Source organism: Eleutherodactylus coqui, chromosome 3, assembly GCF_035609145.1.
Source record: "Eleutherodactylus coqui strain aEleCoq1 chromosome 3, aEleCoq1.hap1, whole genome shotgun sequence".
In the NCBI taxonomy this organism is placed as follows: domain Eukaryota; kingdom Metazoa; phylum Chordata; class Amphibia; order Anura; family Eleutherodactylidae; genus Eleutherodactylus; species Eleutherodactylus coqui.
In genome coordinates, this window is record NC_089839.1 from 19,192,885 (window position 1) to 19,208,921 (window position 16,037).

Here is a 16,037-nt window from a genome sequence, read left to right on the forward strand (position 1 = left end):
ATTTTCTTTCAGCTAGCTTAAAGAGAACGATGAACGACTCGTTAATGAAAACTGCACGATGTCTGCGCGTTTAGACAACGATTCTCGCTCAAAAGACGGCTTTGAGCGATTTTTGAGCGAGAATCGTTGAGTCTAAATGGGCCTTTAGGCTGGATTCACACTAACTTATGCGGATTTGCACTGTGTTTTTGCTGAATGTGCGTTGCATTTGTGTGCGTATTGGCATTGGCGTTTTTTAAACTGTACCTTGTATGTGCCAATATTGTACAATTACGCGCAAAAAAAACCCCAAAATGCTCCGATGATCTCGGCTATTGAAATGGCCAATTAGTTTAATGATTTCAAGACTTGTTCTTTCCCTGCCAAACACACAGGAAAATAAAGAGTTATGCGTTTTTTTGTGTGCTCGAATTGCGAACGCCAAATACACGCATGTGAAGCAAACCATTGAAATTAATGGCATCTATTTTCTGCGTGCTGCACGTGAAAATCCGCCTGTGTGACACAGGGCATGCAATCCCTTTAACCCCTTAAGACCAAGGTGCTTCAGTCCTAAAAGATCAGACACGTTTTAGCGATCTTACCCAAGTGGTGGTTTTATGGCCCGTTTTTTTTTCCTGTCCTACCAGAAATATTTCTTCTGTGTTTTTTTTTCATCACATATACGGATGTTTTTAAATACCTTTTTTACTGAAAACTTTCCAGTGTTTTATTTTATTAGGAGTAATTTGTCCAAAAAGTAGTAAAAAAAAAGTTTTAAGTTGATAGTTCTTAATTTTTAAAATGATTTTATTTACGTAAAAATAAAAAGTGCAGAGATGGGTTCGCCACTTTGTTTCAGATGTCTTGATTAAGGATGAGCGAGTATACTCGCTAAGGCACTACTCGTCCGAGTAATGTGCCTTAGACGAGTATCTCCCTGCTCGTCCATAAAGATTCCGGGACCGCTGCGGCTGACAGGTGAGTCGCGGCGGGGAGCAGGGGAGAGCGGGCGGGAGAGAGGGACAGAGAGATCTCCCCTCCGTTCCTCCCCGCTCTCCCCCGCAGCTCCCCGCTCCGCGGCGCTCCCCGAATCTTTAAGGACGAGCGGGGAGATACTCGGCTAAGGCACATTACTCGAGCGAGTAGTGCCTTAGCGAGTATACTCGCTCATCCTTAGGGCGTGGTCACACGAGCGTAGGCGTATTTACGTTCGCACGTTCGCAGCGTTTAATCGCCGGAAAGAACGTTTTTTGGCAATCATGACCAGAGCTAGAAAGCGTATTATTGTTTGTTCCTACTTTGCAAACTATCTTTTCGGCCATCGAATATGCGTTGGCGCGTATTTCGGTCGCGTATGTTCCGTCTTTTTTTCGGGTTGCCGTTTTTACGCGCCGTAAAATCGCCCGTGCGAACGAATACATTGGAAACCAATGCCTCAGATGGTCACGTTTATACGATTGGGCACAAAAACGCGCCGTTTATGCGCTCGTGTGAACGCACCCTCAGTCTTGATGTATAATTTGTATAATCACGGATTACAGGGACAGTTTAGGTTGGCGTTGGGGGGGGGGGGGGGGGGGCGGGTCGGTTTCTATTTCTTTATATCTTTTTTTTTTTCTTTCTTATCCTGAAATTTTTTTAAACATATTTTTGTAACTTTTTTGTTACCCTCTATGTCCCCCGTGACATCATATAAGACCTCTTGGGACATTTACATTGTATTTTTCTTTATTTCATACCTTTCCACTGCAGCTGGATCATCCCTAGGAGCCCCAGTTACAGGAGAAAAGATCCCCCTAGTGTGACAGAAGTCACTGTCAGAGGAGGTCGGGGGTCTGCTAACACCCTGCAGCTCTGATATGCCGGGCGTCATGCACTGCCCTTCCTGCGTTCTCTACATGGCGCTCACTGAGTGCTATGTAGCCTGTAATAGAGAAGGCATGGGCAGCCGGTATCAACTGCTTCTCCTCCGGGTCCTTGGTTGTGTCTGACAGCCCCGAACCCGACCTGCTCCTGCTAGAGTTCAGGCCCTTTAATGACGCACCATATATTTACTATCAGCTGGGATTAAAGCCAAGGACCGAGTGCCATATACTTACAGCACTTGGTCCTTAATTAGTTATTGAGGTGCCCCATGAAATTAAGCTATCCACTATACACAGGGTAAGGGATAACTAATTGGTTGGTAAGGGTTCAACCACAGTGAATGCAGCAGCGCTCCAACAATCATCTAGTTTCCCCCTGTTCTGCAGACGTGAGCTCTTCTACACCTGGGTAAGCACTAGAGATGAGCGAGCGTACTCGCTAAGGCAAACTACTCGAGCGAGTAGTGCCTTATGCGAGTACCTGCCCGCTCGTCTCTAAAGATTCAGGTGCCGGAGGGGGGTGGGGAGCGGCGGGGGAGAGCGGAGAGGAAGGGGGGGGGGGGGGAGATCTCTCTCTCACTCTCCCCCCCCCCCCCCCGTTCCTCCCTGCTCCCTCCCACAACTCACCGCTCTCCCCCGCTGGCACCCGAATCTTTAGAGACGAGCGGGCAGGTACTCGCATAAGGCACTACTCGTTCGAGTAGTTTGCCTTAGCGAGTATGCTCGCTCATCTCTAGTTAGCACCACTGTTAATTGCATAAGGAATTATCATTTATTATGCTGCTGACTCCATCCATCGCGTGTGCTGGAGCAGCGCCGCCATCAGGACAGAACAGCTGGCACTGCCGTAAGGGGCTGGCCACAAAGATGAAACAAGGGGGTTCAACCACCGATGGATATTACCTAATAACTTTAGATACTTGTGAGAGGGACTCCAAAATCCGGATCTTAAAGGGGTTGTCTCACTACAGGCTTTACCTGTCATCCAGCGAGTCCCAAAGTGTGGGGAAGTGGGACTCTCCTCCATTCATTTCACTGGAACCGCCTAACATAGCCAAGTTGCTTATCTCCAACGGTCCCATTAAACTGAATAGTGTAAAGGTGAGCATGCGCGTCCTCCGCTGTCTCACACCTCAGGACATGCTACAGCTGGACTTACTGGATAACAGGAGAGAGCTCCCTGAAGGCAAGAACCACGAGCAGTAATGATGTAAAGGTCTGAGATCAGAATTACTTTTGGCATCTGGTCTGGGAACTACATCTGTGATGTGGATACCACCTGTGGGGAGTTGCATCCTATATTATACTCCAGAGCTGCACTCACTCTGCTGCTGGTGGAGTTAATAAGTACGAAGATTACTTATCCTGTACTGATCCTGAGTTCCATCCTGTATTATATCCCAGAGCTGCACTCACTATTCTGCTGGTGGAGTCACTGTGTACATACATTACTTATCCTGTACTGATCCTGAGTTCCATCCTGTAGATCTTTTTATTATAAAAGTGAAAAACATAACAATAAACAGAACATAAATATCGCTCACTTGGCATAAACATAAAACCAAAACAAATCATCACTTGTGTTATCTGTACTTTGCCTTACTGCAGGACAAAGGAACAAAAGCAAAGGGTCCATCTGGTCCAAACAATACACACCGCACACTACACCAACCTGCACTTCAAACTACACTCACTCATCCTCACCAATACATATACGCTACATACTACATATAACACATGTAAGAAAACATCCTTAACTCACAGGATCCAGCCTGAGATCCCAAAAAAGAAGAAAGAAAACGACTAATAACCGAAGCAATGATATAATAACAATAATGCAAACAACAATAACAAAAGTAATAATAACAATAATAAGAACAACCCAATATGTTTTTTTTTTTATTTTTAATTTTTTTTTTTTTAAATGCCCACCACCTAAAGAATAAAACCCTACATAATCCTAAACTAACCCTATACCCAGACCAAACCACCACACACCCCAAACAACCCCCTACGGTGCAGCCTGGGAGCCAACCCTGACCTCCTCATCCAGCTCCCTGTCCCCTGGAGCCTCAGCCACATGATTTGCGTCCGGAGCAGGGGCCAGCATTGACCCACCTGCCACCTGGGTTTCCACCAGCTCCCTGCCCCTTCCGCGCTTCTCTTGGCGCCTTAGCTTGGCTGCCCCAGCATGTTTGTTCTTCCTTGGCTCCTGGGCCCCATCGCCTCTGCTGGTCCCCTCCCCTGCAGAAGCAACCTCACGGCTCTCCTCCGCTGGGGCCCTGACCGCATTGGCGAAAGAGCGCGGACAGCGACTGAATGGGTGACCGAGGTCACCTCACAGGTGACACCTAATCTCTGTACAAGATGCCGCAAGATGACCTACCTCGCCACACAGAGCGCACTTGATGACGTTACAGGCTGCACTCAAATGTGTGGGGTCGCGGCACTTGTGACAGAGCTTCGGCTGCCCCTGGTAGAAGGCCAAGATACGATCCCTGCCAAGGAAGGCTGCGGATGGTATGTGGGCCACCGAATTCCCTGAACGCTTAAGTTTCACCATAAACGTCCAGGCTCCGGACCAGATGCCGTGTTCGTCCCGGTTCTTATTGGGCATATCCACCACCTCTCCGTACCGACTTATCCAAGTCATGATATCGTAACAAGAGAGGGACTCGTTACGAGTCAAAACGGTCACTCTCTTGACTCCAGTCTGGCGGGTTACCACTTGTGCAGCGAAACCGCGCCAGCCGGGCTCGTCCTTCATCAGCTCATAATTCCCCCAGAAGAGCTCCAGGCCCTCCGGGCGAGCAAAGCTGATGTCGAACTCAGACGTGCCGTAAGGATGGATCAGGGCATAGATGTCATTTGCCCTGAAACCCATCTTCAGCAGAAGCTCCACCACCTTACTCCTGGATGGGCACGCGTCATTGCCTCTCCACTGAAGACGAGCCACATTCCTGCGGCCAATGTCCTGCCCGGTTGTCGGCAGGGACCAAACGGTCTCCCCCCTTTGTTCTCGGAAGGCACCAAGACCATGTCTCTCCACCCAGAGAGACAAATCCACAACTCTGCCCCCTACATTCATCAAGCTCTCCCCCCTCCTCAAGGCCTCCAGGAGGCGCTGTTGCAAAACGCCGTTCCCAGAGCCCAAAGACAAGGAGGACGCATCCCCCCTCCCTCCAGCGGCGACACTGGCATAACTTCTACCAGCTGTTGTCGCCGCTGGAGGGGTGACTGGATCCCGGCCCATCCCCTGGCTACTACCCGAAGCCCCACCCTCCTGTACAGCTGATGGCATGCCTCCCACGGGGTTGGGGGCATCCGGAGCCTCCACGGGCGCAGGGGCAGCGGTAGTACTAGCAATTACATGCATCACACCACTCATACCTTCCTTTCCTTTCCCCGGACCAGGACCTGATTCACTTTTGTTTTTAATATTACACTTGCTGGATGGTTTGTCCTGGGAGCCTCCAGCGGGCTGAAGCTGGAGACTGACAGAATCCGTCCTGAGTCCTGCATTAGTCTTGGTAGGAGCTGTCTTTGCAGCCCCAGCTCCGCCTATTTTCCCAGCCATTCTGGGACTTGTGGTACTTTTCACTTCCTTAGTTGTAACAGCATTACTGTCATGATGGGTGGGAGGATTGACAGGCTTGGCTACCACCCACTGCGCCCCCTCTACACCTGACAGGCGTTTTAGGGACACAGGAGGGACAGCCAAGCCACCACTGGTGGAACCTGATACCGGACTGCTCCCCCCTCCCACTGGGGGGCAGCCACCAGCGCCAGCACCTCCGGATTGGCCGTGACCCCTCATTCCATCTTTCCCACGGACCTTCTCTGCCTCTTTATCGCCTCCATTCCCACTACTGGCACAAGCGGAAATGGAGTTTTGGGCCGCATTAACCCTCTCTTCCCCAGTCCCCTGCACCGGACCCACTGCAGAGCCCGGGACTAGGGGTATACCAGGGCTAGCACCCCGATCTGACTTTGCAGCCGGACCGGAGTGCTTGGTGACATACACAAACCTCTCTTGCACGGTGGTCTTCTTTATCTTTTTTTTCTGTTTCTTTTTGCCTGCCGATGTTTCAGGCATGTCGTCACCAAAGTACATGTTCTGCATCCTTTTTGGGGACTCCTGCAGCATGATTTGCTGCATGATGAGAGCCCCCTCACCGCTGCTGCTGTCGTCGTCCGCGGCCTCAGCACTGGACTCCTCCGATGTGGGGGGCAGGCTAATCTGCTCTGCAGGAATGCTGCTCCCTGCAGTTCCTCTCTGCTGTAGGGACGGCTGCTCCCCAGAGCATACTGGCATCCCATCCTGCGCATCCTCCGATTCATCCGAGCTGCTGTCGCTGCTTATGTGCGCTATTCCGGAGAATCGCTCGTCGTTTAAGAGCTTCTCTTTAAACGGGCCGCTGGCTTGGAATATTCTGTACCTCTCCTCCTTGTAGAAGTCCACAGCCTCCTTGCAGGATTTAACTCTTTCTGCTGCAGCGATCTTTTTCCTTCCCTGTGGGGCTTTATCTAGATCACTCAGGGCAGTCTGCAGTTCCCTGCGGTGTTTCTGCAGCTGCCTACCAACCTCCTTATAGTCCTTTATATTGGCAGTTATCCGAGATGCCATAGCAGTAACGGATTCACCCTTGCTGCGCTCTCCCCAGCTGATGCTTGTAGGTGCCTTTGCAGCACTAACCTTGCCCTTGGTTTGGCTTCGGGTTTTCCTATAATCCACGTCCTCCCGGGGAGTCTGGGTGACGCTGCGCGGGCCGCGACTGGATCCTCTCCCCTCCTGGGGTTCATTCCTCCCCCCTCCCGACCGAAGCCGGGGGGGGGGGGAAGCACGGGACTCCATGGCAAATGTAGCCCAGAAACGTGCACTTGTTCCTGGGCTCTCAGCAAGGTCTCCACCCAAGAAGCAGACCACACCCTGGAACCAGCAGAGCTCCCAGACACACAACCTTCCTCCAGAGCTGTACTCACTATTCTGCTGGTGGAGTCACTGTGTACATACATTACTTATCCTGTACTGATCCGGAGTTACATCCTGTATTATACTGCAGAGCTGCACTCACTATTCTGCTGGTGGAGTCACTGTGAACATACATTACTTATCCTGTACTGCTCCTGAGTTACATCCTGTATTATACTCCAGAGCCGCACTCACTATACTGCTGGTGTAGTCACTGTGTACATACATTACGTATCCTGTACTGATCCTGAGTTACATCCTGAATTATACTCAAGAGCTGCACTCACTATTCTGCTGGTGGGATCACTGTGTACATACATTACTTACCCTGTACTGATCCTAAGTTATATCCTTTATTATACTCCAGAGCTGCACTCACTATTCTGCTGGTTGAGTCACTGTGTACATACATTACTTATCCTGTACTGCTCCTGAGTTACATCCTGTACTTTATTCCAGAGCTGCTCTCACTATTCTGCTTGTGGGGTGACTGTGTACATACATTACTTATCCTGTACCAATCCTGAATTACATTCTGTATTATACTCCAGAGCTGCACTCACTATTCTGCTGGTGGAGTCACTGTGTACATACATTACTTATCCTGTACTGATCCGGAGTTACATCCTGTATTATACTGCAGAGCTGCACTCATTATTCTCCTGGGGGAGTCACTGTGTACATACATTACTTATCCTGTACTGCTCCTGAGTTACAACCTGTATTATACTCCAGAGCTGCACTCACTATGCTGCTGGTTGAGTCACTGTGTACATACATTACTTATCCTGTACTGATCCTGAGTTACATCCTGTATTATACTCCAGAGCTGCACTCACTATTTTGCTGGTGGAGTCACTGTGTACATGCATTACTTATCCTATACTGCTCCTGAGTTACACCCTGTATTATACTCCAGAGCTGCACTCACTATTCTGCTGGTTGAGTCACTGTGTACATACATTACTTATCCTGTACTGATTCTGAGTTTCATCCTGTATTATACTCCAGAGCTGCACTCACTATTCTGCTGGTGGAGTCACTGTGTACATACATTACTTATCTTGTACCAATCCGGAGTTACATCATGTATTATACTCCAGAGCTGCACTCACTATTCTGCTGATGGGGTCACTGTGTACATACATTACTTATCCTGTACTGATCCTGAGTTATATTCTGTATTATACTGCAGAGCTGCACTCACTCTTCTGCTGATGGAGTCACTGTGTACATACATTACTTATTCTGTACTGATCCTGAGTTGTATCCTGTATTACACTCCAGAGCTGCGCTCACTATTCTGCTGGTGGAGTCACTATGTACATTACATTACTTATCCTGTACGGCTCCTGAGTTACATCCTGTATTATACCCCAGAGCTGCACTCACTATTCTGCTGGTGGAGTCACTGTGTACATACATTACTTATCCTGTACCGATCCTGAATTACATCCTGTATTATACTCCAGAGTTGCACTCACTATTCTGCTGGTGGAGTCACTGTGTACATATATTACTTATCCTGTACTGATCCTGAGTTACATCTTGTATTATACTCCAGAGCTGCACTCACTATTCTGCTGGTGGAGTCACTGTGTACATACATTACTTATCCTGTACTGATCCTGAGTTACATCCTTTATTATACTCCAGAGCTGCACTCACTATTTTTCTGGTGGTTTTCTATGGACAAGACCTGACACACATTAAAAACAGTTTTTTTCTCCCCAAAAAGGTTTGGTCCGGTGTCGCCAGTACAGCAAAGTGTGAAATCCAGTAGATATGATATCTTTTAATGGCTAACAAAAATACATGACGTTACAGTGAGCTTGCAAACCTCTCAGGATCCTTCCTCAGGCATAATGGAACAAATCTACAGTCGTATTTATATAAAAACGTGTACACACGATCACATGGGAGGACGCAAACAGGGTGAACCTTACTTAGATAAATACCAGAAACAGGAGAAGAGGGCACAGACATGCTGTGATTAATAGCAGGGAGGGATGAGCATAGCAGTGCTTAGCCAGGCCATCAGATACAACCGGATCGGCTCCAACCCAACAGACAGAGAGGAACATCTATATCATCTTAAAAATACATTTTTAAACCAGGTCTACTACCCCACCTTAATTAATGACCAAATCACCAGAGCCACCAGGATACCCAGAAGTCAACTACTCCAATACACAGAGAAGGGAGAAAACGGCCATGTACCCCTACCATGTTTCCCCGAAAATAAGACATTGTCTTATATTCTTTTTTGCCCCAAAAAGGGCACAGTGTCTTATTTTCAGGGGCGTTGGGAGCATTATACTCACCTGGTCTGCGGTGTCCCAATGCCTCCTGCCTTCTGCTGGTGATGGGGGTTTGAATACCTGGTCTCCAGCAAAGCGAGCGCTGTGATTGGCTAATCGAGCGCTGGCGGCCAATCACAGCCGGCACTCGATGAGCCAATCACAGCCATTCAGTGAGGTTACAAGCAACCTCCAACTCTGAGGAACCTTATAATCAGGAGTGCATTGTCTTCTGACACATAAAAAGGAACTACCGTATATTCCAGCGTATAAGACGACCTTTTAACCCCTAAAAATCTGCTCTGCAGTCGGGGGTCGTCTTATAGCCGGCTATACAAAAAAAAAGTGTCAAAAAGAAAAAACAGTACTCACCGGCGTTCTTCGGCGCTGCTGCAGGCTGTCGCTCCCTCCTCGTCCCCGACAGAGCATTGCTTTCTGGATGCGGGGCTTGAAATCGCCGACTCCAGAAAGCTAATGCTGTGATTGGCTAACTTACGCGCCGTCAGCCAATCACAGCCATTCAATGACACCATTGAATGGCTGTGATTGGCTAACTCATAGGGCGTCAGCCAATCACAGCCATTCAACATTGAGTCAGCCAACATTGATTGGCTGACCCCACGTCCTATGAGCACATGGCTGCTGTCAGGCTCTGCATGTTTTATGCTTTAGGAACTGCGATGACGTCACCGTCATGTGATCAGGGGCGGAACATGTGACACACTCACTTATGGACAAGTGGAGATTATGATATATGAGAACCTCAGAGCAGAGGTAACACACAGGCTGTTGAGCCCTTAACATCAATTTAGAGACTATAAACTCTCACAAGGTCACTGGACTAATTATTTACTGCTATGCTCATCCCTCCCTGGTATTTATCTAAATGCTATTAATCACAGCATGTCTGTGCCCTCTTCTCTGTCTCTGCTATTTATCTAAATGCAAATTAAGTTCACCATGTTTGTGCCCTCCCACGTGATCATGTGTATACCTTTTTATATAAATACGACTGTAGATTTGTTCCATTATGCCCGCTATAGTAGCTCGCTATAAAATCATGTATTTTTGTAATCCATTAAAAGGTATCAGATCTACAAGATTACTTGATTTCTCTTACTGAGAACAATCACACTATTTCCTCCCCAGGGATGACAGATAAGCATCCTGATAACCTGCTATACCAGCCATCACTACTAGGGGGCAGCAGCTATCTAGAACATAGGCTGTGTGTTCCTGCTGATGTCTGTCCATGCTTTTGGGCATCCTTATCTCTGGGTGAAGTGACCCATTAGTCACTCACTATAGACATGCCCACCACCCCTTCCTTGCCCAGTACTTCCATACTTCTTAGTGGCCAGTAAAAGGGAGAGGCATTGCTTTGACACCTGCAATGATGGGAATGATGGAAATGGTTCCAGTCTTTGCTGGTATACTTTTCAGGATCTCTTCTTGCTGTCAGTGAATGAGAACAAACATCAGAGCCAGAAAGTCTATTTTGACCTAATATTGAAGGTTTGCTACAATGTGTCAGAGCAGACAGCCCTCTGAGCATCACACACAGCAGTAGCACAAGTCTCTTCTGTCCTGCTTGTTACAATGTATCAGTCTGGGATGATTTATCTGCAGGGCAGGGCTGGCATTAGGAGGGTGGTTGTTCCGCCGCACCTCGCCCTGGCAGCCAGTAACCAGCGCAATGTGTTTGTAGTGCACACAGAAACTCCGAACGGCAGCTGATAACAGCGAGATGCTCTCATCCAGCTCCAGAAGAGCTGACAGGCAGAAGAGGACATGACAGGTATGTGCGCTGTACGCCAGTATTATATGGAGATCGTATGGCAGTGTTATATGTGCATTGTATGTCAGTATTGTATATGCAGTGTATAGCACTGCGTTAGTATTACATGGACATTGTATATGCATTTATGGCAGTACTATATGCACACTGTATGGCAACATTGTATGTACATTGTGGCAGTATTACATGCGTGTGCACTGTGTAGGCAATATTATATGTGCAGCAATATTATGTGCACGTGGTGTGTCAGTATTACATGCACACTGCATAGCAGTATTATATGTGCACTACATGCACACTTTATTGCAGTGTTATATCTGCACTATATTTCAGTATTATATGTGCACTACATGGCAGTATTATATGCATACTATATACAGTAGCAGCATTATATGTGCACTGTGTGGCAGTGTTATATATGCACTGTATTTCAGTATTACATGTACACTACATGGCAGTATTATATGCATACTATATAGCAGCATTATATGTGCACTGTGTGGCAGTGCTATATATGCACTGTATTTCAGTATTATATGTGCACTACATGGCAGTATTATATGCATAATATATACAGTAGCAGCATTATATGTGCACTGCGTGGCAGTGTTATATATGCACTGTATTTCAGTATTACATGTACACTACATGGCAGAATTATATGCATACTATATAGCAGCATTATATGTGCACTGTGTGGCAGTGTTATATATGCACTGTATTTCAGTATTACATGTACACTACATGGCAGTATTATATGCATACTATATAGCAGCATTATATGTGCACTGTGTGGCAGTGTTATATATGCACTGTATTTCAGTATTATATGTGCACTACATGGCAGTATTATATGCATATTATATAGCAGCATTATATGTGCACTGTGTGGCAGTGTTATATATGCACGGTATTTCAGTATTACATGTACACTACATGGCAGTATTATATGCATACTATATAGCAGCATTATATGTGCACTGTATGGCAGTGTTATATATGCACGGTATTTCAGTATTATATGTACACTACATGGCAGTATTATATGCATACTATATAGCAGCATTATATGTGCACTGTGTGGCAGTGTTATATATGCACGGTATTTCAGTATTACATGTACACTACATGGCAGTATTATATGCATACTATATAGCAGCATTATATGTGCACTGTGTGGCAGTGTTATATATGCACTGTATTTCAGTATTACATGTGCACTACATGGCAGTATTATATGCATACTATATAGCAGCATTATATGTGCACTGTGTGGCAGTGTTATATATGCACTGTATTTCAGTATTATATGTGCACTACATAGCAGTACTACTTGCACACTGTATGGCAGTATTATATTTATACTACATAGCAGTATAACATGCACACTAATACATAATACGCACGTGGAAAAAAAATTAGGTTTCTGTTACCAAATAGAATTGGATGGGCTTTTAGCACTGTGTATTAGATGCGTGAAAATGACACACTTGATATGCAGTAACAATACGTCAGTCTGTATACAGTATGCTGCACTGCATCGTGGGAAATGTAATGTTCACACTGGGCTCCATACAATAGTCTGATGCAGAAAAGCTCAGTACTGCAGGTATCCATGAATTATATGGGATATCAGCTAACCTGTTACTAGTATCATCCCAATGCTGAAGGATTCTTAGTGAGTGCTGCACATACAGCTCTAGATGTGACTGGAGTACAAGGCATGATGTAACTGCAGAAATGTGAGTGCAGCTCTAGATGTGACTGGAGTATAAGGTAACTACAGAATTGTGAGTGCAGCTCTAGACGTGGCTGGAGTATAAGGTTACTGCAGAAATGTGAATGCAGCTCTGGATGTGACTGGAGTATAAGGTAACTATGGAATTGTGAGTGCAGCTCTGGATGTGACTGGAGTATAAGGTAACTACGGAATTGTGAGTGCAGCTCTGGATGTGACTGGAGTATAAGGTAACTATGGAATTGTTAGTGCAGCTCTAGATGTGACTGGAGTATAAGGTTACTGCAGAACTGTGAGTGCAGCTCTAGATGTGACTGGAATATAAGGTTACTACAGAATTGTGAACGCAGCTCTGGATGTGACTGGAGTCTAAGGTAACAACAGAATTGTGAAAGCTGCATTGTTCTTTTCCGGCAAGATCATCTTCTCAACACTTGAAGTTTTACTTAAAGGAGGGCGGGCAGCTACATAAGTGATTACAGAGTGCCATGACAAGTTACAATTAGGCTCAGTACACACTGGCTGTAACTGCAGGCCGCAGCAGAGAGACGGCCACTAGCACATGTGCAGTACTATATACACTGGCAGGCACATTCATATACATGGGCTCCTGCTAGTTCCCGTCCATAAAACAGCCTTAAAGGAGAATTGCTCTTCAGTGATGATCAGCGGAGGGGCTGTTTCCTGGGACCCTCCCTATTGTGCTCCCTGAGCTGGGTCCTGGTACCATTGGTCACTGGTCAGATGAACTAAAGGGAACGGGAACCTGCCAAGTGACAGTAGTCGAACCGCCTGACATCATGTGTTTCCGTCCCTCTCCGCAGCGCCGGACATCCACGAGGCAGAATTTGAGGAGCTTCTCATATATGATGACCTCTTCTTGGAGTATTTCAATGCTTTTCTGGCCCTTCCGGTGAGTTCCATCGATAGTGACGGACATGTATATTCCAAACAACACGAACAACAGTAATAATTGTCATCGAATAATGGAGTTTGGGGGAAATTTATTGTATTAACCCCTTAATGACGCACCTTTTTTTCCCCTCCCCACTTTCAAAAAAATCTTACCGCTTTTCTTCATCCGTCGACGCAGCCGGAGGGCTCGTTGTTTTGTGCGCCACAAGTTGTAATGTTCAATGCTAATATTTGATGTACTAAAAGTAGAGTAAAATGGAAAAAAACGCAATCCTGCCGTTGTTCGATGGAGGGTATTGTTTTTACGGCGTACGCACTGCGGCAAAAATGACTTAAGAAAATGACTTTTAAGAAAAAGTGACGTCAGTGCCGCCGAGAAGCAGCGAGTGCGCCGGATTGCCCAGAGCAGCGCACACATTGCAAGGAAACGCATGATGTCTTCAGCGGAGAGAGGTTGGGACGTCACAAAAGACAGAAGGGGCGGTTTGTCAGGCAGTGGGGAGAGAGTGAGCCCGGACCGTAGACAGAGGTGGAGCGCCCATTGGATGGTTCGGGGTTAATTTCCACATGGTGCGCGACACGATTGAGAAGGGATGTCTCAGGAAACTGATAACGGTATCTGTAGATTCATCATAACAGCGCACATGTAAGGCCGGCGTCACACGGGCGTATGCGCACGCAAAATCTGCTCGCACAATACGCAGAATAGCACCCATTGATTCCAATGAGTTCCTTCACTTGCGTGAATTTTCTGCGCGTTTCGGTTACGCAAAAAATACAGCGGCTTTTTCTGCGCAATTGTTAATCAGACTAATTAACCTTAGTTTCGCACAGGCAATGGCGATTTTGCCCTGAGAAACAGCGCTGCAAAATCACATCTTTATTCCCACGATTTTGGGGTGTATTCACACGGGCGAGATTCATGCGCCGTCCGATAGCCATATGGACAGAACGCACGCATTCCAATGTGTTAATTCACATGAGCGACTTTTCTCGCACAGTCACACCCTAGATAGAAAAATCGCTGCATGTCCTGTATTTGGGTGATTGCGCACAAGGAATCACCATTATTTCCTATGGGATCTTTTTTCAAAAAATCACATCTCCGTCGCATGCCGTGCAATCTGCATGCAAGTGCGATTTTTACCATTGAAACTATTGGAAGCCTTTGCGATTTTTTTCGCATGCGTGAACATTGCAAGTACATAGATGCGATGTGTTTTTTAACCAAAAATACATGGCGCTCGCACCCGAAATTGGAAGTTTAAGAGTTCGATACCGGTCTGAGTTTCTTGGACTGATGTTGCGCTTGCCCGTGTGAATACACCCTGTGGGGAATAGAAGGGGGTCACATGACTGGGCCATACTATTGTACTGTGCGGATAGGGGCCGCTGCACTGCTATAAGATGTGAGCAGATATTAGAAAACTGTATGATTTCCTATTCTGTAACTAATTAAATGAACACTGTAAAGAGCAGAAGAGAGCGGATGGCCCCTTTAAGAGCCACACACAGTTTCTTAAAGGCGCATGCTGTTTTTAAGAATGAAAAATGCAGCAAAAACACCAAATATGAACAGAGCCTTAGGCCCTCTTCATGCACGCATATTTGCGCATGCAATATGTAGTGGCCCGGAGTTAACGAGGCCCCTCCATAATGCATGCATGCATTGGTCTTATGCCTATGTGTTGTCAGTGTCTTACATGTTGCATGAATATGTGTATTGCATAGCTGCAGTACTGAGTGGGTTAACTGCCTGGTATGTGAGATGTCTGGAAAATGTATGGGTACTGGTGCATTTTGTCTCCACTACAATAATGGGTGGAGACAGGGCTTTGCAATCCTCAGTAAAAGGCAACACCCCCAGCGGCTGATTGGCTGCCGCGGACGTGCCCTCCTGCGCTCTGCCTCCTGCCCACAGTGGCTGATTGGCTGCCACAGACATGCCCTCCTGAGCTCTACCTCCTGCCCCCAGCGGCTGATTGACTGCCACAGACATGCCCTCCTGAGCTCTACCTCCTGCCCCCAGCGGCTGATTGGCTGATGCAGATGTGCCCTCCTGAGCTCTGGCTTCTGCCTCATCCTCCTGGTACTGAAGCTGTGGCCACTACTTCTGCAAGGCAGCCAGGTCCTGCAGCAACCCCCTTCCCACAGAGGAGGAAAACATTCCACTGGAAGCGGCGTCGGCACTCTGCGGCCGCTACTGCTGCTGCCCGTCCTCAAGCAGTGGTGGCGGCATGCAGCCATGGCGTGAGTAGGGCTGGCTTCAGCCGTGGAGAGGAGCAAGGACCACAGCGAGAGCAGTTCTGGCTGCAGCCACTGCAGGGGGAACAGGAGCGGAGATGGCAGTCCAGCGGGGAGAGAGAGTCAGCCAGGGAACATGTGTGGGAGCGAGGAAGCTGTGTGTCCTGGGGGAACAGGAGCGAAGATTGGCAGTCCGACAGGAAGATAGAGTCAGACGGGGTCA